Below are 24,797 nucleotides of genomic sequence, written 5' to 3'. Positions count from 1 at the left end.
TACGGGTAGCGGGGAGGGAGACAAGATGGCGGACTGAAGCCAGCTTTCAACAAAGGCTCCCGTCCAGAAGGAGAGTTAAGGGACAGGAATTTAGTAAGTATCCTGGTGGACTTGAGCCTCACCAAGAGAGAAGGCTGAAGAACGCACATCAACACCGCTGAGGCAAGTTGTGATCACAAGGACGCAAACAAAAGGTACAAAATCCACCACCAAGCGGACGGGAGTCCCCCTCCCCCATGAGACCGGCTCTGGAGCCCCACAATTTAACAAGCGGGCAGAAATTAAAGGCCCTCCCACTACACTCCACGGGAAAGACCTTCTAAAAACTGGACCTACCTCCCCTACTGGGGTGCCGTGGCGTTCTCCTGCCGGACATAGGGCTGAATAAAACTTTGGGAATCCTTAGCTGGCAACCCTGAATCCCCGGCGCTCCCCTCCCGCCCACTGAGGTCTGGAGGCCTGTCCCCCAGGACTTCGGATCCTTGGGTGATTTCTCAAGGGGAGTGGACAGTCCCCGAGTTGCGACTGGTAGCATTGACTCTGAGGCCTGCGAGTGAGGAGAGGGCACCGGGCTGAGGGGGAGTCACGCCTCGCGGCACTTCCCTGCGGTGCAGTGCACCAACTCTCCCCGGGCATACGGGGCCCAAGACTGAATAAGACTCTGGCCTCCCCGCTGAGAGCTGAGAACCCCTACTCTCACTCGGGGTCTGAGGGCCAATCCCCCAGGAGTTCGGCTCCTTGGGTGATTTCTCGAGGGGAGTGCACAGTGCCTGAGCTGCGTCAGGTCAGCGCTGACTCTGGGATACGTGAGCGAGGAGAGGGCACTCCGCTGAGGGGAAATCAAGCCTTGGCGGCACTTCCCTGCGGTGCAGTGCAAGAGCCCTCCCCGGGCACAAGACTGAATAAGACTCTGGCCTCCCCGCTGAGAGCTGAGAGCCCCTACTCTCACTCGGGGTCTGAGGGCCTATCCCCCAGGAGTTCGGCTCCTTGGGTGATTTCTCGAGGGGAGTGCACAGTGCCTGAGCTGCATCAGGTCAGCGCTGACTCTGGGACACGTGAGCAAGGAGAGGGCACTCCGCTGAGGGGAAATCAAGCCTTGGCGGCACTTCCCTGCGGTGCAGTGCAGGAGCCCTCCCCGGACCGTAGTATTGCGTGAAACTGAATGAAACTCTAGCTTCCCCCCGCCCCACTCCCAATCCGGGTCTGGGGGCCCATCCCCCAAGAGTTCTGATTCTTGGGGGATCTCTTAAGGGGTGTGGACCCAGCACAAACTGCAGCCGCTCAGTGCTGACTCTGGTGCGCGGGACAGAGGAGAAAAGGGTCGCCTGAGTGCCCACACCAGAGCAGCAGTTCCCTGGAGGTAGATCAACAGCCGTTTTTTCTTTAACGGCAGAACGCTCACTTCTGGATATTCTGAGGCCACACCCCCTGTCTCCCTGGGCAACCAGAGGAGGCCACCGGTGTCACGGCTCACAAACCCAGAAGCCTCCAGGGCGGGGCCGACCCAGAGAGGTGTTCAGACGCAATTCTCCAGCAGCAAAGACGTTTGAACTCAAAACAGCCCGTCTCCTGTAGGCGACGACAGGAACAGAGACAGAACCTCACAAAGTTGTCTGTTCTGTTCTGTTCTGTTAGCAGCATCCATCAGGGACGGGGCTAAGCCTGAGTGAACACCTCCTTCCCATCACCTGCATCAAACACTCAAAGATGTCAGGCCCCATCTCCTCCTGCTAGATAGCGGCAGTCTGCGGGGGCCTGGCAGACTTCCTCGCGATTCAGGCAGGTGCAAACCCCTGGACTGTCTGTTCACTGCAGGCAACTGGGTTAGCCATCTGCAGAGATACCAGTGACTGGGTCCGACAGAGGGGCAAAGTGGGGAAGGAGACGTCAACCTTCCCAGACTGCTCTGTTTGCGGGGTGGCTCCTCCTGACTCCACGCTGCACTGGGGTGAGCTGTCTCAGAGGAGTCACCAGGCCCCTGTGATCCAGTTCCCAGAGACCTCTTGAACCCTTCCACCTGAGACAAGTGCCGATTGAGACAGTTGATTCGGACCTTTTGAACTGGGCTAATAGACTGAGGACTTTTCAGGTGGTGCCCTGGGTGTGCGATTGTAGGAAGGTTTGATTCTCCTTTTCCAACTGGGGCCAGAGGTGGGCAGGCGGGGTGACTTAATTGCTGATTTTTTCACACAGCTGAGACTTCAAGCCAGAGTAGAAGTTGCAATAGGATCGAACAGAAACCAGCTGAAAACAAGACAGAACCACTTTGCTCCACCACACCAGACAGGGCCCCAGTTTCTCAGGCCACAACACTGTACGGGCCCTTGATAAAACCCCAGGGGAAAAACCAAAGGGAGTAAACCATGGGGCGGAATCAGCGGAAAAACTCTGGTAACATGAATAACCAGAATAGATCAACCCCCCCAAGAAAAGATACGGCAGATGTGATTGAAGATCCCATTCATAAACAACTGGCTGAGATGTCAGAAGTCGAATTCAGAATTTGGTTTGCAGACAAGATTAATAAAATGGAATTAGGAATTCGAGGAGAAATTCAAAAGTTGTCTCAAGAATTTAACGAATTTAAAGACAAAACCACCAAAGACTTAGACACACTGAAACAAGAACTTACAGCCCTCAAAGATATGAAAAATACAGTAGAATCCCTCAGTAACAGAATGGAGCAAGCAGAAGAAAGGATTTCTGACATTGAAGATAAAGTCTTCGAACGCTCCCAATCTCTCAAAGAGGAAGAGAAATGGAGAGCAAAAACGGATCACTCACTCAGAGAGCTCTCAGATAATTCGAAAAAACATAACATAAGGGTTATAGGAATTTCGGAGGCTGATGATGTGGCAGCCAAGGGCACAGAGGCCCTTCTACATGAAATTATGAAAGAAAATTTTCCAGACATGCCTAGAGAATCTGAAATTCAGATAGCAGACAGCTTCAGAACCCCAGCACGATTCAACCCCAAAAAGCCATCTCCCAGACATATCATAATTAGCTTCACTAAAGTTAACATGAAAGAGAAGATTCTCAAAGCAGCCCGGCGAAAGAAAACTATAACGTACAAAGGTAAGAATATTAGAATAACTGCAGATCTCTCTGCTGAAACTTTTCAAGCAAGAAGAGGCTGGTCATCAACTTTTAATCTCCTAAAGCAAAAAAACTTTCAACCCAGGATCTTGTATCCAGCTAAACTGAGTTTCATCTATGATGGAGAAATTAAATACTTCAATGACATTCATATGTTGAAAAAATTTGCCATAAGTAAACCAGCTCTTCAGGATGTTCTCAGACCTATCCTCCACAATGACCAACCCAATCCTATACCACAAAAGTAAACTCACTCAGAAACTTCGGATCAAACTCCAACTTCCACACTGGCGAAAGGATTAAAAATGTCCACTGGACCTTTGAAAAACTCGATACCCAAAATTCCACCAGACTTATCCTTACTCTCCATCAATGTGAATGGCTTAAACTGTCCTCTAAAGAGGCATAGGTTAGCTGACTGGATACAAAAACTTAAGCCAGATATTTGTTGCATACAAGAGTCACATCTCAACTTAAAAGACAAATACAGACTCAGGGTGAAAGGATGGTCATCCATATTTCAGGCAAATGGTAATCAGAAAAAAGCAGGTGTTGCAATTTTATTTGCAGATACAGTAGGCTTTAAACCATCAAAAGTAAGGAAGGACAAGAATGGTCACTTCATATTTGTTAAGGGTAATACTCAATATGACGAGATCTCAATTATTAATATCTATGCACCCAACCAGAATGCACCTCAATTTATAAGAGAAACTCTAACAGACATGAGTAACTTGATTTCCTCCAGCTCCATAATCGTTGGAGATTTCAACACTCCCTTGGCAGTGTTGGATCGATCCTCCAGAAAGAAGCTGAGCAAAGAAATCTTAGATTTAAACCTAACCATCCAGTATTTAGATTTAGCAGACATCTACAGAACATTTCATCCCAACAAAACTGAATACACATACTTCTCATCAGCCCACGGAACTTACTCCAAAATTGATCACATTTTAGGTCACAAGTCTAACCTCAGTAAATTTAAAGGAATAGAAATTATTCCATGCATCTTCTCGGACCATCATGGAATAAAACTTGAATTGAGTAACAACAGGAATCTGCATACCCATACAAAAACATGGAAGTTAAATAACCTTATGCTGAATGATAGCTGGGTCAGAGATGAGATTAAGAAAGAAATCACCAATTTTTTGGAACAAAATGACAATGAAGACACAAGCTATCAGAACCTCTGGGACACTGCAAAGGCAGTTCTAAGAGGGAAATTTATAGCACTGCAAGCCTTCCTCAAGAGAACGGAAAGAGAGGAAGTTAACAACTTAATGGGACATCTCACGCAACTGGAAAAGGAAGAACATTCCAACCCCAAACCCAGTAGAAGAAAAGAAATAACCAAAATTAGAGCAGAATTAAATGAAATTGAAAACAAAAGAATAATACAACAGATCAATAAATCAAAAAGCTGGTTTTTTGAAAAGGTCAATAAAATAGATAAACCTCTGGCCAACCTAATCAGGAAAAAAAGAGTAAAATCTCTAATATCATCAATCAGAAACAACAAAGACAAAATAACCACAGACTCATCAGAAATCCAAAAAATCCTTAATGAATATTACAAGAAACTTTATTCTCAGAAATATGAAAATCTGAAGGAAATAGACCGATACTTGGAAGCACGCCACCTTCCAAGACTTAACCAGAATCAAGTGGAAATGTTGAACAGACCCATAACAAGTTCAGAAATAGCATCAACTATACAAAACCTCCCTAAAAAGAAAAGCCCGGGACCAGATGGTTTCACGTCAGAATTCTACCAAACCTTTAAAGAGGAATTAGTACCTATATTACTCAACCTGTTCCAAAATGTAGAAAAAGAAGGAAGACTACCCAACACGTTCTATGAAGCAAATATTACCCTGATCCCCAAACCAGGAAAAGACCCAACAAGAAAAGAAAATTATAGACCAATATCACTAATGAATATAGATGCAAAAATATTCAACAAGATCCTAACAAACAGAATCCAGCAACACATCAAACAAATTATACATCATGACCAAGTTGGTTTTATCCCAGGGTCTCAAGGCTGGTTCAATATACGTAAATCTATAAATGTAATTCAGCACATAAACAAATTAAAAAACAAAGACCATATGATTCTCTCAATTGATGCAGAAAAAGCTTTTGATAATATCCAGCATCCCTTCATGATCAGAACACTCAAGAAAATTGGTCTAGAAGGGACTTTTCTTAAACTGATAGAGGCTATCTACAGCAAACCCACAGCCAATATCATATTGAATGGAGTTAAATTGGAATCATTTCCACTCAGATCAGGAACCAGACAAGGCTGCCCATTGTCTCCATTGCTTTTCAACATTGTAATGGAAGTTTTAGCCACCGCAATTAGGGAAGAAAAGGCGATCAAGGGTATCCATATACGGTCAGAAGAGATCAAACTCTCGCTCTTCGCAGATGATATGATTGTGTATCTGGAAAACACTAGGGACTCTACTACAAAACTCCTAGAAGTGATCAAGGAATACAGCAGCGTCTCAGGTTACAAAATCAACATTCATAAATCGGTAGCCTTTATATACACCAACAACAGTCAAATTGAAAAAGCAGTTAAGGACTCTATCCCATTCACAGTAGTGCCAAAGAAGATGAAATATTTGGGAATTTACCTAACAAAAGACGTGAAAGATCTCTATAAAGAGAACTATGAAACTCTAAGAAAAGAAATAGCTGAAAATGTTAACAAATGGAAAAACATACCATGCTCATGGCTAGGAAGAATCAACATTATCAAAATGTCCATACTACCCAAAGCAATATATACTTTCAACGCACTCCCTATTAAAGCTCCACTGTCATATTTTAAAGATCTTGAAAAAACATTACTTCGTTTTATATGGAATCAGAAAAAACCTCGAATAGCCAAGACATTACTCAGAAATAAAAACAAAACAGGAGGAATCACACTACCAGACCTCAGACTTTACTACAAATCGATAGTGATCAAAACAGCATGGTATTGGCACAAAAACAGAGAAGTAGATATCTGGAATAGAATAGAGAACCAAGAGATGAATCCAGCTACTTACCGCTATTTGATTTTTGACAAGCCAATTAAAAACATTCAGTGGGGAAAAGATTCCCTATTTAACAAATGGTGCTGGGTGAACTGGCTGGCAACCTGCAGAAGACTGAAATTAGACCCACACCTTTCACCATTAACTAAGATAGACTCTCATTGGATTAAAGATTTAAACTTAAGACATGAAACTATAAAAATACTAGAGGAGAATGCAGGGAAAACCCTTGAAGAAATTGGTCTGGGTGAGTATTTCATGAGGAGAACCCCCCGGGCAATTGAAGCAGCTTCAAAAATACACTACTGGGACTTGATCAAACTAAAAAGCTTCTGCACAGCTAAGAACACAGTAAGCAGAGCAAGCAGACAGCCCTCAGAATGGGAGAAAATATTTGCAGGGTATAACTCTGACAAAGGTTTAATAACCAGAATCCACAGAGAACTCAAACGCATCAGCAAGAAAAAAACAAGGGATCCCATCGCAGGCTGGGCAAGGGATTTGAAGAGAAACTTCTCTGAAGAAGACAGGCGCACGGCCTTCAGACATATGAAAAAATGCTCATCATCTTTAATCATCAGAGAAATGCAAATCAAAACTACTTTGAGATATCATCTAACTCCAATGAGACTAGCCTATATCACAAAATCTCAAGACCAGAGATGTTGGCGTGGATGCGGAGAAAAGGGAACACTTCTGCACTGCTGGTGGGAATGCAAATTAATACATTCCTTTTGGAGGGATATATGGAGAACACTCAGAGATCTAAAAATAGATCTGCCATTCAATCCTGTAATTCCTCTGCTGGGCATATACCCAGAAGACCAAAAATCACAACATAACAAAGATATTTGTACCAGAATGTTTATTGCAGCCCAATTCATAATTGCTAAGTCATGGAAAAAGCCGAAGTGCCCATCGATCCACGAATGGATTAATAAATTGTGGTATATGTATACCATGGAATACTATGCAGCCTTAAAGAAAGATGGAGACTTTACCTCTTTCATGTTTACATGGATGGAGCTGGAACATATTCTTCTTAGTAAAGTATCCCAAGAATGGAAGAAAAAATATCCAATGTACACAGCCCTACTATGAAACTAATTTGGGACTCTCACATGAAAGCTATAACCCAACTACAACTTAACAATAGGGGGAAGTGGGAAAGGGGGGGTGGGTAGAGGGAGGGGAATCGGTGGGATCACACCTGTGGTGCATATTACAGGGGTATTTGCGAAACTTGGTAAATGTAGAATATAAATGTTTTGGCACAGTAACTGAGATAACGCCGGAAAGGCTATGTTAACCACTGGGATAAAAATGTGTCAAATGGTTTATGAAGTGAGTGTATGATGCCCCATAATCATATCATTGTATACACTTATGATTTAATAAAAAAATTAAAAAAAAAAAAAAAAAAAAAAAAGAAAGGAAAATTACAACTATTCTTTAAACTTTAAAACGTTTGTGATGTCATCATATCTTAAATCATGTAATATAAAAATAGAAATAATAGAAATATAAACCTTTTGTTAGAATGTAAATGTGGTCTCTAGAATAGTTTCTTCCATAGACAAGCAAAAGTGGGAGCCAAAAGAAAAAAAGCTAAAATCTTAAGACTTTAGGGATGTAGCTACTATTTTTCTTCACGATTTAAAAAAAAAAAAGACCCTTATTCAACTTTTGTTATGCAATAGCTGGATGTAGCTTCTAAAATGCTACTAAGCCATGGAAGTTTGAGAACATTAGGTTACAAGAAGCAGTCACCAGGGCCAGAGAACCTGCTGTTGCTTAAAGATGTGCAACATCTTAAAAGTATTTGTCAGTCTCTGACAAATATGACCCATGACAGCAGCAGACAACCAGCTATAAAAACTGAAAGAGAGCTCATCCAAATTCAACTTTTGCCAGAGAAGGTGGCTAACAGAAAACCGCTTGAAAATTTCTTTCTCAGTATGTCAAAAAAGAAAGCATTCCTCGTAAATATACTCCCCTCTACTTGCCTTAAAGTCAGGTGCGTAATGAAGTCCTCACATTCTGTTAACCTAAGGGCTTCACAACCTTCCTTGAGAAGCAAAATTGCAATACGTGAAGTTAGAGGATTTAAAATAATCTCGGCCTCACTTCTTTTCCATCAAGGGGACCTTGGTTAAGTTATTTAATCTTCTATCCTAGGTCACTTAATTTTAAGAATAATAATAATAAACATTTTTCATTCTTGTGAATTAAATTAGATAATACATGTAAAGAACCTAAAAAAGTTTTAGGCACAAAGCAAATATTGAATCAATATGAATACTAATATGTAGAAAAAGTATGGTTTATACACTCAAAGCTGAAGTATTCTTTATTTCTTTATGCAATTATATAAAGAACTATCAAATTTCCTTGATAAAAACTGAAAACGGGTGGTGCCTGTGGCTCACAGGAGTGGGGCACCGGTCCCATATGTCAGAAGTGGTGGGTTCAAACCCAGCCCCAGCCAAAAACTGCAAAAAAAAAAAAAAAAAACCAACTAAAAACATAAATTTTCACACATTTTCTTTAGTAAGGAAAGGGCAACAACAGTACAGTGGTGCAGGAGAAAATAAACCAAATTCAAGGCCTAGGAAGCTGCAATGTATAAATTCTGAGCCACTGAAGAATAGTGTTTTCTTCCTACATAAGCTATTATGCTCCACTGTCAAATATAATTAAGAAATATTCTATTATATTCCAAATTCATTACATTATAAACTACTTCATCATATTTACCTGCCTTTAACAATGCAATACTTAAGTCTTGCATCATAAACTATGTCAGAAAAGTGTAAATATCAATGTATAAGAAAATAAATTTAAACATGATCGTATTTAAATGTAAGTAAACAGCCATAATTAAACTAAGTGCTAAATAATTTGAAAAGGAACAATCCTATACATCTCTTTTTTTGAAATACATAAAAGCATGATAAACCCAAAATAACACATGAATAAAAATAATCTTGGAATTGTAACTTAATTTGAATAATTTCCCTGGTTTTTTATTCCCTAGACAAAGACAAAAATTGTTTTAAATTTATTCAATTGATTCTCTAATGACCTGAAATACTAACACACTTATCTGAGCCACTGTTTCTGGCAGACTCTAATCTACCATTTTTTAAGAACATGGTTCTTCTTACTTTTATATTCAAATACTGAATATTGTAAATTCATTCAAATGCTGAATACTGTAAATTCAAAACCTCACAAGGCTATCTCTGTGAACCCTGGAAGTACAAAAGGGATTGTTTTTTGTCACAGTTCAAAAGGTAGCAACCACATCTTGCAGCACCCTGCTGCCTCTGAATTAATTTAGCTTATTTACGACTCATTGAACCCTCTTCTTCTCACTGCTCAAATCACTTCCTACCACTGGGAGGTTCTGATGTCTTAACTTTGTTTCCAGACTTCTAGAATACTGTTGAGGGTCCTGAAACCCTCATTTAAATAAAGCATAAGTTTTAGAAACTCTTCTCTAACGGAAATAGACTTAATCTAGTGCTATTAACTTTTACATACAGAGGGATAAATGCAAGCATTAAGACCAAATTTTCAAATAACTTATTTGCTGAAAATGTCATTATAAGATGTAGAAATGACAGATGAGGAATGTGTGTGCGTGATATATACATACATGTGAATTCTGCTTTTATAATTACTATAAAGTAATGAACCATTAGCATTTATTGTGACAGAGCATGTGAAACATACAAGGTCAATGTTAACATTTAGGAATAGAATACAGGAAAACAAGTCAGTAAAGGGAAGGTTTTCTGTTTTGCACTCAGAAGGAAATGGCTAAGGCAACCTGCCAGCAAATAGTTCAGTGAGAGCACAACAGTAAAAATGAGCTTCCCAAGTCCCAAAGAGGGTCACTCTTAAAAACCTGGCTCATCCCTTCCTATCTCTTACCCATCCAATCCCCTTCACCTCCCACCAGTTATTTTTTTACTTTCTGAGCAAGGAGAGCAGACTTGATGTATGTACAGTACCCTATAGCCAATGTTGTACAGCCACAAAAGAGGGATGGAGGGAGGGGGTGGGGCCTTAGTGTGTGTCACACTTTATGGGGGCAAGACATGATTGCAAGAGGGACTTTACCTAACAATTGTAATCAGTGTAACTGGCTTATTGTACCCTCAATGAATCCCCAACAATAAAAAAAAAAAGAAAGAAAAAAAAATTTTAAGTATGTGAAAGTGAAGGGCTACGTTTTACAAGGTAGCCCTTCACTTTCACATACTTAAAATTTTTAGTGATAGTGATTTTGTTTGAATTAATTATAGCAAAATGCAAAGTGTTAATCCACCAACAAATATGTGATTTCTTTGTATCAGTTTCCTCATCTGTAACATAACGGATACAAATCGTATCTAACACGCTCACAGGTGTCAATGCTGGAAGACACTTAGTGTAAATATTAACCATTTATCTAAACTAATAAACTACAGTGTAAACAGACGGTGTAATCTCCTCTTAACTTTGCAATTCCAAGGACTGGCCATTCGAAGGATCCATAGAGAGCTAATTCTGTATATCTGAATACTGATGCACATCTCTCTACACCCCCAATTTTTGCCTATTGCATTTCCTCGCTCTAGTAAAGAAACAACCACCATCCTAGACACCTAAGTTAGACATTTACAAATTGCTTGTCTTCCTCTTCCTGATGTCAAATATGATGCCTCCATTCAACTAGGCGCTGAAGATGAAAATCATGATTCACTGGCAATCACCTTCTTTTTAATTCCTAGAACTGACAAATTCAAATCTTCATAGCAACTCTGTGCATGCTAGTCTACTGCTGAAAACATCATCTCACATCATCTAGGGAATAAATCCCAAATTTCACTGCCTAGTTTTCAAGGTATTCCCATCTGATCCCAACTTAGTCTTTAGGGCTCTCTCTGTATCTCAGCCAAAAGGCAAGAATCAGTGCTCTCTCCATTCACATTACGTCCTCCTTCCTTAATAGGTTACCACCACCTACTATTCTTACAGGCCCTTGCTGTTGTCTAAGTGTCTAAATCACACTGAAGTATGATTTAGCTGCCTATTCAGGATCCATTCTCTCTTTCCCATCTCCTACAGTACATGCATGCTCACTAGAGTACAGCGGTTTTCAACCTGTGCGTCATGACCCTTTGGGGGTCAAATGACCCTTTCACAGGGATCACCTAAATACATCCTGCATATCAGATACTTATGTTATGATTCATTACAGCAGCAAAATTACAGTTATGAAGTAGCAACGAAAATAATTTTATGGTTGGAGGTCACCACAACATGAGGAACTGTATTAAAGGGTCGCGGCATTAGGAAGGTTGAGAACCACTGCTGTAGTGTCTCAAAACCTTTCTGCTTGCAGCTTAATATTCAGAAAAAGTCAAGCTCCATTTTCAGCTCCAGGGATAAGCCTTGGTTCACTCAGGCCAACGTGCACATTCTTTCATCCTTTCCATAGTAAAGAAACACTTGCAAACCAGGCATTCCAATCAAGGTAGACTTCAGAACCATTTCTTGAAATACTGGACAGTGTCTCTTTTCTGGAGATTGTTGTCACAGTGGAGAATCTCAGAATTCACTTCTGCTTCCTCATAATAGTCAGGGAAAACATCAGAGATTATAACGCCAGTGAAAACTAAAGGAAAACCCCAGAAGAACTGTATGTCCCCTGCTGTCCGTAAGAACCCTTTTAGTTACATGAGCCAATAAATCCGCTGTGTTGTTTAAAATACTTTGATTTGGATTATTTGCAGTCAAACACATCTTAAGTTACCGTGCAAACACATACATTCGAAGCAAATTACAATATAACTTCCTCATGGTGATTCCTCTACTTAATACAGTTTGGGATAGCTTCTTCTTTAAAATCACATCACTTTTTACAGGCATTTTCATGGTGTTCATATTCCACCTATTTAAGGCATTAGGATGTACAGTGCAACCGTCACAGCTAATTCCTTAGAATATACGCCCTTCAGTGCTAGATCCTCGTCCAATTCATCTTGGCATCTCTCACCACGTAAATATAAATACACATGTAAATATACACTGTAAAGATTTGATAAATAACTGTTGAGTACTAAATAACTAGGCCAAGTGTAGTGGCTCACTCCTGCAGTCCCAGTTACTTAGAAAGCTGAGACAGGAAGATCCCATGAGCCCAGCAGTGGGAGGTTGCAGTGGGCTATGACCGCACCACTCCACCCTGGGTGACAAAGTGAGACCCTATCTCAAAAAAACAAATGAACAAACAAATGACAAAAAGAAGTAGTAAACATGACTGAACAAATAGAAAAAAAAATCTATTGATGTACTTATCTCCTAGAATCAGTCATGTTTTAATAAAAATATGAAATGGTTACCTGAGTCTGCTCTCTAACTGTATTTTTGGCATATGAGTCTTCTTAATCATATGAAATACTCTGATATTCTATCAATGTAGTCTAGATGTTTTAAAATTTAAAAGCACTAAGAGATAAGGTGTATATTAAATAGTACATGTCTAATAATCTCTTTTGTAGCTTCAATATCTATATTCAATTTTAAATGACTTATTTATAAGTTAAAGTATAAGGAAAAAATTAAAAAGATAGATTTTATGGAAATGACTTCATATTTAAACATTTTCAAATAACCGAATATGGAACATAATATAATCTAAATAAATAATTCCTAAATTGAAAATTATAAATACACCTTTTGGCAGAAACCCTGTATCCTGGTGTTCTTTCATAAATCTAAAATACAGTAGTAAGAATATATTAAAATGCTACGTGGACAATTTTACCTCTGTTGGCTTTCATTATTCCATTTCTTTTATTCGCTCTCATTTCATTTTGCATAAGTATGATTTTCTTTGGTACATTTGAAAGTGTTCCAGGCACGGATTTTCATTATTCGGTGACAGGAGGACTTTAGTTCTAATTGCTTTGACAGCTTTGCTTTAAATCTTTCATATCGTCATTCATGCTAATCAACCAAGCAAGTCTTTGTCAAGCCGGAGCATGGCTGCAGAACCTTTTATTAAATCAAATGCTTTACTTTTACGCAGAGGGGAAAAAAGCAATCTATTGAAATAGAATTTAATAATATTATTTTAAATAAACTCCAACCACAAAATAATAATATCAAAATGATGAGAAACATTGGATATATTCATACACTAAAGTAGTAATATTTAGATCCTTAAATACACAAACTGATTATTAAAGTCATCTATATAAAAATACTAAACCTACTGCTATGCACCAAATGTGTTTTCCATAAAGATACTTAGATCAAGTTGGCTTCCTTCGCAATATTGGTCCTCAGTAATTACAGTGTCCTATACATGAAAATATCATGGTGGTTAGTACAGGTTTTAATAACAAACTTATTACATTCGGGACCTTGACAAGAATAAAGAAGATGAATGAGGTACAAGTACAAATAAATATTATTATGTTCGGAATGCTGATGACCTACTATGATCTTCAAAAAAAAAAGCTGAGTTTCTACACATACACAAGTGGTCACAAACCATGCACATCTTTTTATCTTTTACTTAAAGTGCTAAGAGGCAGGATTAGTATACTGCAGGTACATCCTCCAAACACCAGGTCACAAGTGGGTATGAATGTGTGAAACCTCACTTTTCTCCCCTATCTCCAACGGTCACTGACATTACCCATGAGGTCCCTATTTAAAAAAACAAAAACAAAAACAAATATAAAACTCAAACTAATATTGATATTTACTCCTTTGGAAAACTGAATTCAGGGATCCATGGGATATTGGTTCCAGGACCTCCAAGAATAATAAAACCCCAGCCCACTCAAGTCCCCACAACTGGCTCTGCAGAACCTGCAGATACAAAAATTCAGTCCTGGCTGTGTATGGGTTTTGCATCCTGGGAAAAGTTTTGATCAACATTTGGTTGCAGATGTGCCACCTACAGATACAGAGGGCCCACTCTATTTACTAAAAAAATCTGTGTAAATGCAGATCCACATGATTCCAGCCTGTGTTGTTCACTGTTCAAACTGCCTGGCTCAGGAATTTAGTATAAACACAGGTCATTTCTGACCAGTGTTTGTCCCATGTATAACGTTTATAACTATATCACTCTGAAAACAGTAAATAATTGCATTTCAATATAATGTAGACTTAATTTGAATATGAAATATGTATTGGCATTTTTTTCCCTTTACTGGATGTTTCTAGTTTTCCTGCATCACTAAATATCTGAAGCAGAGTTCTAAATAATTTCAAGATCACTAGGTTTGTAATAATAAAATTATTAGCTAAGAACAAGACTGACTATCAAAATATGACCTATAGAAGTTTCATAGTTTAGTTCATTATAGATGGTTTTTTCAAAATTGTCATATAGAGACCAAGGATATTTATAATTTTATTTCTAATTTCAAGTAGCTACTTTCCCTCCTCAGAAGCTGAATACATTTTTTAAGAATAACTGAATACTAGGATTGACTAGGAGAAACCTCATACTAGTCCAACTGCTTTAAGCAATTTCCCAGTTGATGCTGGGTTAATGACACTAACCTTCAATATAACAGTCAAGCATATTCTTTAACAATGTAAAAGAAGTGGACGATTTCACCAATATTATATTTCCACTGTTTGTGATAGGGCCACCAAATGTCTTTCCCTAATGACAATAAAATATGCAAATGTTTACAAAGACAACTTTGATTAGGTTTTATGGCTGTATGATAAACTGGTTAAGAGATCTATTATACAGACTTATCTTTGCTTCACTACTTTCTATGTGAACTTGGGCTATTAATTTCTCTCTTTCAATACCCTCATCTGAAAAACAAGGAAAATATCACCTATTTCACTGGGTTATTAAGAGGATTAAATGAGTTATGGTAAAATTCTTAAACAGTAACTGGTAAATACCAGAAGCTGTATAAACATTGGCTATTACCTGCAATTACAAATGTCACTGAGTCTGAAACAGATGTCCTAAGAAGCACGGATAACATTCTAATGAAGTCAAAATATCTTTCACAGCCTAAAATACCTGTCAATCCTCACATGTTTCATTTAAGGGTACAATCTACTTTATAAAACACAGCATCAAGAAAAATGACTTAAGAGATTAAAAACAGGGGCAGTGCCTGTGGCTCAGTAAGTAGGGCGCTGGCCCCATATGCCGAGGGTGGCGGGTTCAAACCCAGCCCTGGCCAAACTGCAACAAAAAAATAGCCGGGTGTTGTGGCGGGCGCCTGTAGTCCCAGCTGCTTGGGAGGCTGAGGCAAGAGAATCGCGTAAGCCCAAGATTTAGAGGTTGCTATGAGCCATGTGATGTTATGGCACTCTACCCAAGGGCAGTACAGTGAGACTCTGTCTCTACAAAAAAAAAAAAAAAATTAAAAACAATATTCCTAAATCTTTGCCTTGTAAGAAGAAAGTAGACATACAGACAAACTTGTGTTAAACATTCAGCGTGTCAGCCCACAAAACGTGAGAGAACAAAAAATAACTTATCTAAAACCAGAAGCACTAATTAACAATGAGATCAGAGGAAAAACATTTAATTTCCAATCCTCAAGTCTATACAAAATAACTGTCCAGTGGGCTTCCAATGAGACAGTTTGGCAAAGCAATTTACAGACTCTAAAGTGTCTCCCTAGCAATGTTGTGATTGTGATTGTTACTGGAAGTAGATAAATTCCCACCTCTGTGATCTTTCTCTCTGACTGAAAAGCCCTTTACTCTATCACCAGGATCATATATACATCAACTCTGCACTACCATTTTCCACTTTTGTAGAGAACATGTGCATGGCTTTCTGCACTTTTTGTTTCACAATGTTTACAATCCAGGTGTATTAATGCAAAAGATCTGTACCTTTCTTTTCCCTAATAGATTACTGTCCAGAGACTAGTTCTAGGTTCTTCAAAATAAATCCCTGGACACTCTAAGGCATCCACAAACTATCAGATTTTAAAAGCACTATTAAGTGGACACAGTGAAGCCAAAGGCGGGGAGCTGAGCTAAGAAAGGGTACAGACAAGGGCACTTCATCTCTGCTGAGGCAAGACGTGACTCCAAGAAAACAATTTCCAGGTACAAAGCCCATCACCAAGAGGACAAGAGACCCCTCCCCCAAGCAGGAGGCTCACCGTGGGCTCTCCTCAAGCAAGCAGGAAACAAAAGACCTCCCATTTTACCCCACAGGAGAGAGCCACTAACACGAGGCCTCCTTCTCCAGGGAGGTCCCACTCGTGAGCCTAGACATCATCCTGCCTGGAATAAAATTGAACAAATATTTTTCCCACTATTATGAATTCCCAGTCCACCCTTCCCTCCTCACCTGGAGGTCTGACGGTCTGCCCCCTGCAGAGCCCAGAGTGTTTGGCAATTCCCTTAGAGGCCTGGGCATTGTGTGGGCCACTGGACAGCAGCAAGAAAACAGTGACTCGAGTAGAAGCAGGGGGACATGGGAGAGAGAGCTGCGCCATGACGGTAGGTGGCAGGTGGAGGCACTAATGTCCCTGTTCTGGCTTTAGCAGGCATGTTCTGACTTTGTCTGGTGTTTTCTGACTCAGTGGCTCAGCAGAGGAGACCAGGCTCCATCCCCTTGGGTTTGCGGGACTGTACTGCCTATGGAGATTTCTACTATTGGGCCACTGAAGACCCTTTGAATTTCCCCTGTGCAGCAGTGATTGTACTGTCTGGAACATTCTTATTAGAACTCTCAACCTGGGCTGTTCACCCAAGGACCCTCCCAGGTTGAGCAGCAGTTGTTTTGTAGCAGGAAAGCACTGATTCTCCTTCTCCAGCTGTCACTGGTGGGGGGCAGGGCACTATTGTTGCTTGTATCTCTCCCCAACTGAGATTTCAGCCTAATACCATGATTTCTTAGGATTGGGTAGAGGCTAGCTGACTTCAAGAAAGACCCAGCTTGCACTATCTCAACAAATAGGTCCTCAGAGTCTCTGGCTGCAGCTCTGAAAGGGGCCTTTGTAAGGTGGTAGGGAAAAAGCCACAATCACAAGCCCCAGCTCATTGGTAAAGGGCTGGTTAACTCCACTTCCTCGGACCAATCCAATTTCACCCTACCAGTTTTAATTGCCAAACTACAGAAAATATTTATGGGGCTGAACATGCAAAAAAACTCTGGCAACATGAATAATCAGAGTAGATCAACTCCCCTAAGGAATGATAAAGGAAATACTGTAGGAGGCACCTGTTAGAAATACTTTGGCAATAAGAGATTGGGGAAGAGATTTAACATCATTGGCTCTTGTTAATGAGATGCACAAGAGCAGTATAGTATGTACACTGTTGGTTAGGAGTCTCCACACCTGTAGCATAGATGGGCACAGGATTATTTCTATTAACAGCTTCAAGAGAAGTTAGCTGGGGGTCCTCCTTTGTCTCTGCTTCTTGCTCAGAGGACACCTGATCGGCACTCCCCTACTAAGACTGCAGCTGAGAGATTGCTGCTGAGATGCTCGCTCCTACTAATATTGACTATGACTTCTAAGTTGCTTCAGCACCTGAGACCCGAATGAGACCTACCCCAAGTAAGCTGCCACAGCAGCCTGCATCCAGACAGTTGAGTGGGCCGGGGCCAGAGACTTAGCTCCAATGAGGCCCTGGGTTGGGACCTGAAACATAGTGTTGCGGGCCCTGACAAAGTACAACAAAAGGTGCTATTCATAAACAAATGGCTAAATTGTCAGAAATAGAATTCAGAATATGGATGGTAAATAAGATGAATACAATGGAGAAAAAGATGGAAATAGAAATCCAAAGAGTAGTCTTAAAGATATAGCAAAGCTAAAGGAATTGAAAGTTATTTGAGGAGCTTCAAAATATAGGAGAATCCCTCAGTAATAGAGTTCAGCAGGCAGAAGAAAGGATGTCTCAAATTGAAGACAAAGTTTCTGAACATTCCCAAGCTAAAAGAGGCAGAGAAACAGAAAACAAGAACAGAACAGTGCCTGAGATTCTTTTGGGATCATTCCAAAAGATCAAACATCCAACTAACAGGAATTCCTGAAGGAGAAGAAGATGGTCCTAAAGGCACAGATACTCTACTCCAAGATATTATGAAGGATAATTTCCCAAGCATGGCAAGAGATACAGAAATTCAGATAGAAGAGAGTTTCAGAACCCCAGAAAGACTCAATCCAAATAAAACATCTCCTAGACACATTGCAATTTACTTTTCCAAAGTTAATGTGAAGGAGAAAATCTTGCAAGGAGGCACACGTAAGAAAAGCATTACCTAGAAAGGGAGAAATTTTACTATGACTGCAGATCTTTCAGCTGAAATTTTTAGAGGCAGAAGAGTAGGGTCATCGACCTTCAATCTTCTAAAACAAAACAACATTCAACCCAGGAAACTGTATCCATAATGAGTTTCATTTGTGATGGAGAAATCAAATACTTTACTGACATACACGTTAAGGAAATTTACCACAACTAAACCAGCTCTCCAGGAAAAACTCAGAGCCATTTTCCATAATGACCAGCACAATGGCCTACCACCAAAGTAAACCTACCCATACTTTACCAAACAATACCTAACTCCCACGATGGCGAAAGGATTGAAAATATACACTGGAACTTTGAAAAACATGACAACCAAAACACTATCATACCTATCAATTCTCTCAATTAATGTAAATGGCTTAAATTGTCCTCAAAAGAGGCACAGGTTGGCTAACAGGATATAAAAACTCAGGCCAGGTATCTGTTGCCTATAAGAGAATCATCTTACCTCTAAGGATAAAAAAAGACTCAGGGTCTTTTTTATCCTTAGGGATGGACATCAATGATACAGGCAAATGGAAATCAGGAAAAAGCAGGGGTTGCAATTTTATTTGCAGATACAATAGGATTTAAACCAACAAAGACAAGGATGGACACTACATATTTGACAAGGGAAATACTCACCATGAAAAGATTTCAATAATTACCATTTGTGCACCCTACCTGGATGCTCCTGAGTTTAGGGTTTGCTCCAAAGCAAACCCTAATGGTTATGAACAATTTTCTATCTTCCTGAACTATAACGGTTGGAGATTTTAAGACTCCTTTGTCAGTTCTGGACAGATCCTCCAAGAAAAAACTAAGCAAAGAACTAATGGACTTAAACTCGACCCTAGAATTAATGGACTTAATAGACATCTACAGAACATTTCATCTTAATAAAACTCAATATACATTCTTCTCATCAGCCCATGCGTCATCTTCCAAAATTGATTATATCTTAGGACACAAGTCTAACATCAACAAATTTAAAAGAATAGAAATTATTTCATGTATCTTCTCAGATCATCACAGAATTAAAGTTGAACTCAATAGCAACAGAAACCTTAATATTCAAACAAAGTCATGGAAACTAAATAATCTTATGGTGAATGATAGCTGGGTCAAAGATGAGATTAAGAAGGAAATCATCAAATGTTTGGAACAAAACAATAATGAAGACACAAATTATCAAAACCTGTTGGCTGCTCGCTTGGGCAGCACATATACTAAAATTGGAATGATACAGAGAAGATTAGCATGGCCCCTGTGCAAGGATGACACGCAAATTCATGAAGCATTCCATATTTTTCCATTAAAAGCATAACACCCGCAAAAAAAAAAAAAAGCCTTTTTTTTTCCAAAGGCAGTCCTAAGAGGGAAATTTATAGTATTGGATGCCTTCATCAACAGAACAGAAAGAAAGAAAGTCAACAACCTAATGGGTCATTTCCAAACCCAGCAGAAGAAAAGAAATAATCAAAATTAGAGCAGAATTAAATGAATTTGAAAATGAAAGAATGATTCAAAAGATCAACAAAACAAAAGTTGGTTCTTTGAGAAGATTAATAAAATTGATAAACCTTTGGCTAGCCTAATCAGAAACAGAAAAGTAAAATCACAAATAACATCAATCAGATACCATAAAGAGCAAATAACAACAGATACCACAGAAATTTTAAAAGTCCTCAATGATTACTATGAAAAACTCAATTCTCAGAAATATGAAAGTCTGGAGGAAATGCACCAATACCTGGAAGCATGCCACCTTCCTAGACTCAACCAGAAAGAAATAGAAATTTTGAATATACCTATATCAAACACTGAAATAGTGTCAACTATACAAAATCTCCCCCAAAAGAAGTCCTGGACCAGATGCCTTCACATCAGAATTCTACCAAACCTTCAAAGAAGAACTAGTACCTTTATTATATAAACTTTACCAAAACATAGAAAAAGAAGGACTCCTCCCCAACACATTCTTGGAAGCAAAGAGCACCCTGATTGCCAAACCAGGGAAGTACACAACAAAGAAAGAAAACTAGACCAATATCATTAATGAATATCAGTGTAAAAATATTCAATAAGATTGTAGCAAACAGAATTCAATGACACATCCAAAAAATTATACACCACAATCAAGTTGGTTTTATCCCAGGGTTACAAGGTTAGTTGAACATACATAAATCTATAAATATAATACATCACCCAAAGCTGTTGATAATATACAGCATCCTTTCATGATTAGAACACTTATCAGATGGACATTTCTTTTTTTTTTTTTTATTGTTGGGGATTCAGTGAGGGTACAATAAGCCAGGTTACATTGATTGCAATTGTTAGGCAAAGTCCCTCTTGCAATCATGTCTTGCCCCCATAAGGTGAGACACACACCAACGCAGATGGACATTTCTTAAACTGATAGAGGCCATCTACAACAAACCCACAGCCAATATCAGATTGACTGTAGTAAAATTGAAAGCATTTCTACTCAGATCTGGAACTAGACAAGGATGCCCATTGTCTCTACCGCTATTCAAGATAGTAATGGAAGTCCTAGCCATCCCAATCAAAAGGGGATCACAAAAGAAGGGGATCAAAGGTATTCAAATGGGGTTAGAGGAGATCAAACTCTCACTCTTTGCAGATAACATGATCTTATACCTGGAAAATCCCAGGGACTCAACTACAAAGCTCTTAGAAATTATCAAGTAATATAGTAGCATCTCAGGATACAAAATCAATACTTACAAATCAGCAGCTTTTATATACGCCAACAACAGTCAAGCCAAAAATATACTCAAGGACTCTATTCCTTTTACAGTAGTGCCAAAGAAGATGAAATTTCTGGGAATTTATCTAATGAAGGAAGTGAAAGATTTCTATAAAGAGAATTATGAAACCCTGAGAAAAGAAATATGTGAAGATGTTACCAAACGTTGAAACATACCGTCCTCGTGGCTGGGAAGAATCAACATTGTTAAAATGTCCATACTACCCAAAACAATCTATAGATTTAATGCAATCCCTATCAAAGCACCAAGGTCATACTTTAAAGAACTAGAAAAAAATAGTACTTTGTTTTATATGGAATCAGAGAAAATCTTGAATAGCCAAAACATTACTTAGAAACAAATAAATCAGGAGGCATCGTGTTACCAGACTTCATGTTATACTACAAATCTACAGGGATCAAAACAGCATGGTACTGGCACAAAAACCAATGTATGGAACAGAATAGAGACTCTAGAGATGAACTCTGTCAGATGTTGTCATTTGATCATTGACAAGCCTAACAAAAACATACATTGGGGAAAAGATTCCCTATTTAACAAATGGTGCTAGGAGAACTGGCTAGCAACCTGAAGAAGGACTGAAACTGTACCCTCATTTTTCACCACTAACAAAAATTATTCTCACTGGATAAAAGATTTAAATTTAAGACATGCAACTATAAAAATACTATAAGAGAGTGCAGGGGAAATGCTTGAAGGTATTGGCCTGAGAAAATATTTTATGATGGTTCCTTATCATAATGGCCCTGGCAACTGAAGCAGCACCAAAAATATATTACTGGTATCTGATTGAGCCAAAAAGCTTTGGCACAGCTTAAGGGCATTGCCAGTAAAGCAAACAGCCTTCAGAATGGGAGAAGATTTTTGCATGTTATGATTCCAACAAACATGTGATAATTAGAATCTACAGAGAACTCAAATTAATAAGAAATGAACAAACAATCCCATTTCTAGGCGGGCAAGAGCCTTGAACAGAAACTTCTCTGAAGATGACAGGCAAATGGCCAACACAGACATGAGAAAATGCTCATCATCATCATCTTTAATCATCAGAGAAATGCAAATCAATACCACTTTGAGATATCACCTAACTCTAGTGCAAATAGCCCACATCACAAAATCCCAAAACTGCAGATATTGGTGTGGATGTGGAGAGAAGGGAACACTTCTACACTACTGGTGGGATTGCAAACTAAAACAGCCTTTTTGGAATGAAATATGGAGAATTCTCAAAGAACTAAAAGTTGACCTTCCACTTGATCCTGCAATTCCATTACTAGGTATCTACCCAGATGAACAAAAATCATTTTACAACAAAGACATTTGCACCGGAATGTTTAGTGCAGCCCAATTCATAATTGCCAAGTCATGGAAGCAGCCCAAATGCCCATCAACCCATGAATGGATTAACAAATTTTTGTATATGTATACCATAGAATACTGTGCAGCCATAAAAAAAAAGATGGAGACATTACATCTTTTATGTTTACCTGGATGGAGTCGGAACATACTCTTTTTAGTAAATTATCTCAAGAATGGGGTAAAAGTATCCAATGTACTCAATACTATTATTATGAAACCAATATATAATCACTTACACATCCATACAAATGATAAAACATAGATATAGTCCAGAAAGATGGAGGGGGGAAAGGAGAGGGGAGGGGATTGAGGGAGGGCGTGTGAAGGGAGGATATTTGGTGGGATCTCACCTAATGTGCGTGTACGATGCAAGGGTACAATTCAAAACAACTAAGAGTATATCATAAATGTCTTACCACATAAAATAAGTAAGTGAGGGGATGGTTATGTTAATCAGTTTGAATTAAGCATTCCACATTGCATATCAAATCATTACATTATGCCCCATAAATGTATACAGTTATGATTTAATAAAAATTAAATTTAAAAAATTTGTACCTCATTAATATTTTGAAATAAAAAAATGATAGTTATATAAAAAAGCACTATTACTTTGTTTATGCTCAGGACCTTGTGACAGGGAGAAAAAGGAGGCCACTGATTCCCTTAACTCTTAAAAGCTGCCTATAACATAAAAAATGAAATTACAATCCTCAAATAAACCATCTTTCTCAAAATTAATCACATTCTAACCTGCATAAACTCACAATCTCACTTTTTCTTTTAAGTATTGGCACATTAGTATGGCCAATGGAAGGTCATATCTGTTTTAGAATATAAATATGAAAATTACTTTAAATATTTATACTTTTGATATATTGATCTCATTTCCAACCTGAAGAAGTTTTTTTGAGTTCCAATTTATTATTATTTATTTATTTATTTATTTTTATTAAATCATAGCTGTGTACATTAATGCAATCGTGGGGTACAACGTGCTGGTTTTACTGGTTAACATAGCCTTAATGGTATTTTCTTCGTTCTTGTGTTAAGACATTTATATTCTACATCTAGTAAATTTCACATGTACCCTTGTAAGAGGCACCATGAGAATGTTATAGAATTTCAGCCTCTTGCTTTCAGTACACTGATTTGTTCAAACGCTAATGCTTTTGAGGCATAATTAACATTTATGCATTTCATAAAATATTTTTTCAAAATAATCCACAGTAGCCTATTAGGTACTTGAACATTGTAGTATTACCTTTATATCTATAGCCACTAGATGCATATTTCAATAAGCCAGAAATAACTCATGACTTATAAAGTCCCATATAAGCGTAATAATGGAACACTTCATTCAATATAATATGCAGTGGGCGGCGCCTGTGGCTCAAAGGAGTAGGGTGCTGGCCCCAAATACTGGAGGTGGTGGGTTCAAACCCAGCCCCGGCCAAAAAACAGAAAAAAAAAAAAATACACAGTTATATAAGATAAAACCAAAATAACAACTTATTTCACCACATACAAATTGTGCAATCATTAGTTTACATATATATCTGCATGCCTCTATTTTTACAAACAAAAATGGGTATTAAAAAACAACTGATCTCACAGGGTTGTTGTGAGAATAAAATGGTATCAACGTTAACGTTGAGCACACAGATAGTATGCAGTAACTGTTAAGTACATAAACAAAATATTAAAAATAAATAAATACTCTAGCAAATAAATAAATCACCGAATGAATAACACAACCAAGCAAATGAATAAATAAAATAACCAAATCACTAGTAGTAGCCTGAAGGCAATGAAAAGCAACACTGAGGTTTTAACTTTATGAATTATTAAGATCATGAAAATGAATATTTAATCTTACATGTTAATTACTTTTAGAAGGGTATCATAGTTTCTTAAAAGAGAAATAATGTATGCGTTTTCAGAGACTAACAGGAGCATTTGATGCTGATTTGACAAAAGTGAAACACAGAAGAGCATGGCCGGGCGGCGCCTGTGGCTCAAGTAGTAGGGCGCCGGGCCCATATGCTGGAGGTGGTGGGTTCAAACCCAGCCCCGGCCAAAAAAAAAAAAAAAGAGCATGGCCAAAGCAGTGCCACATCACAAGCTAAGGAAAACTGATCACCTTCTAGTGAAATATTTTCAAATGTATGCTGTTTTA

General features: G+C 38.7%; 1 protein-coding gene and 1 non-coding gene across 3 annotated transcripts in view; one reads left to right on the top strand and one right to left on the bottom strand.

Annotated features, from left to right (window-relative positions):
* CCSER1 (coiled-coil serine rich protein 1) overlaps nt 1-24,797 on the bottom strand; it is a 702,132-nt gene that overhangs the window by 659,628 nt on the left and 17,707 nt on the right. The window lies entirely within an intron of this gene.
* On the top strand, nt 19,667-19,773 carry LOC128592216 (U6 spliceosomal RNA). Its single transcript, XR_008381803.1, has one exon. It is a non-coding gene; the product is annotated as a U6 spliceosomal RNA (small nuclear RNA).

Source organism: Nycticebus coucang, chromosome 1 (genome assembly GCF_027406575.1).
Source record: "Nycticebus coucang isolate mNycCou1 chromosome 1, mNycCou1.pri, whole genome shotgun sequence".
Lineage (NCBI taxonomy): Eukaryota > Metazoa > Chordata > Mammalia > Primates > Lorisidae > Nycticebus > Nycticebus coucang.
The sequence above is the reverse complement of the archived record's forward strand: the minus strand, read 5'-3'. Positions and strand labels throughout refer to the sequence as shown.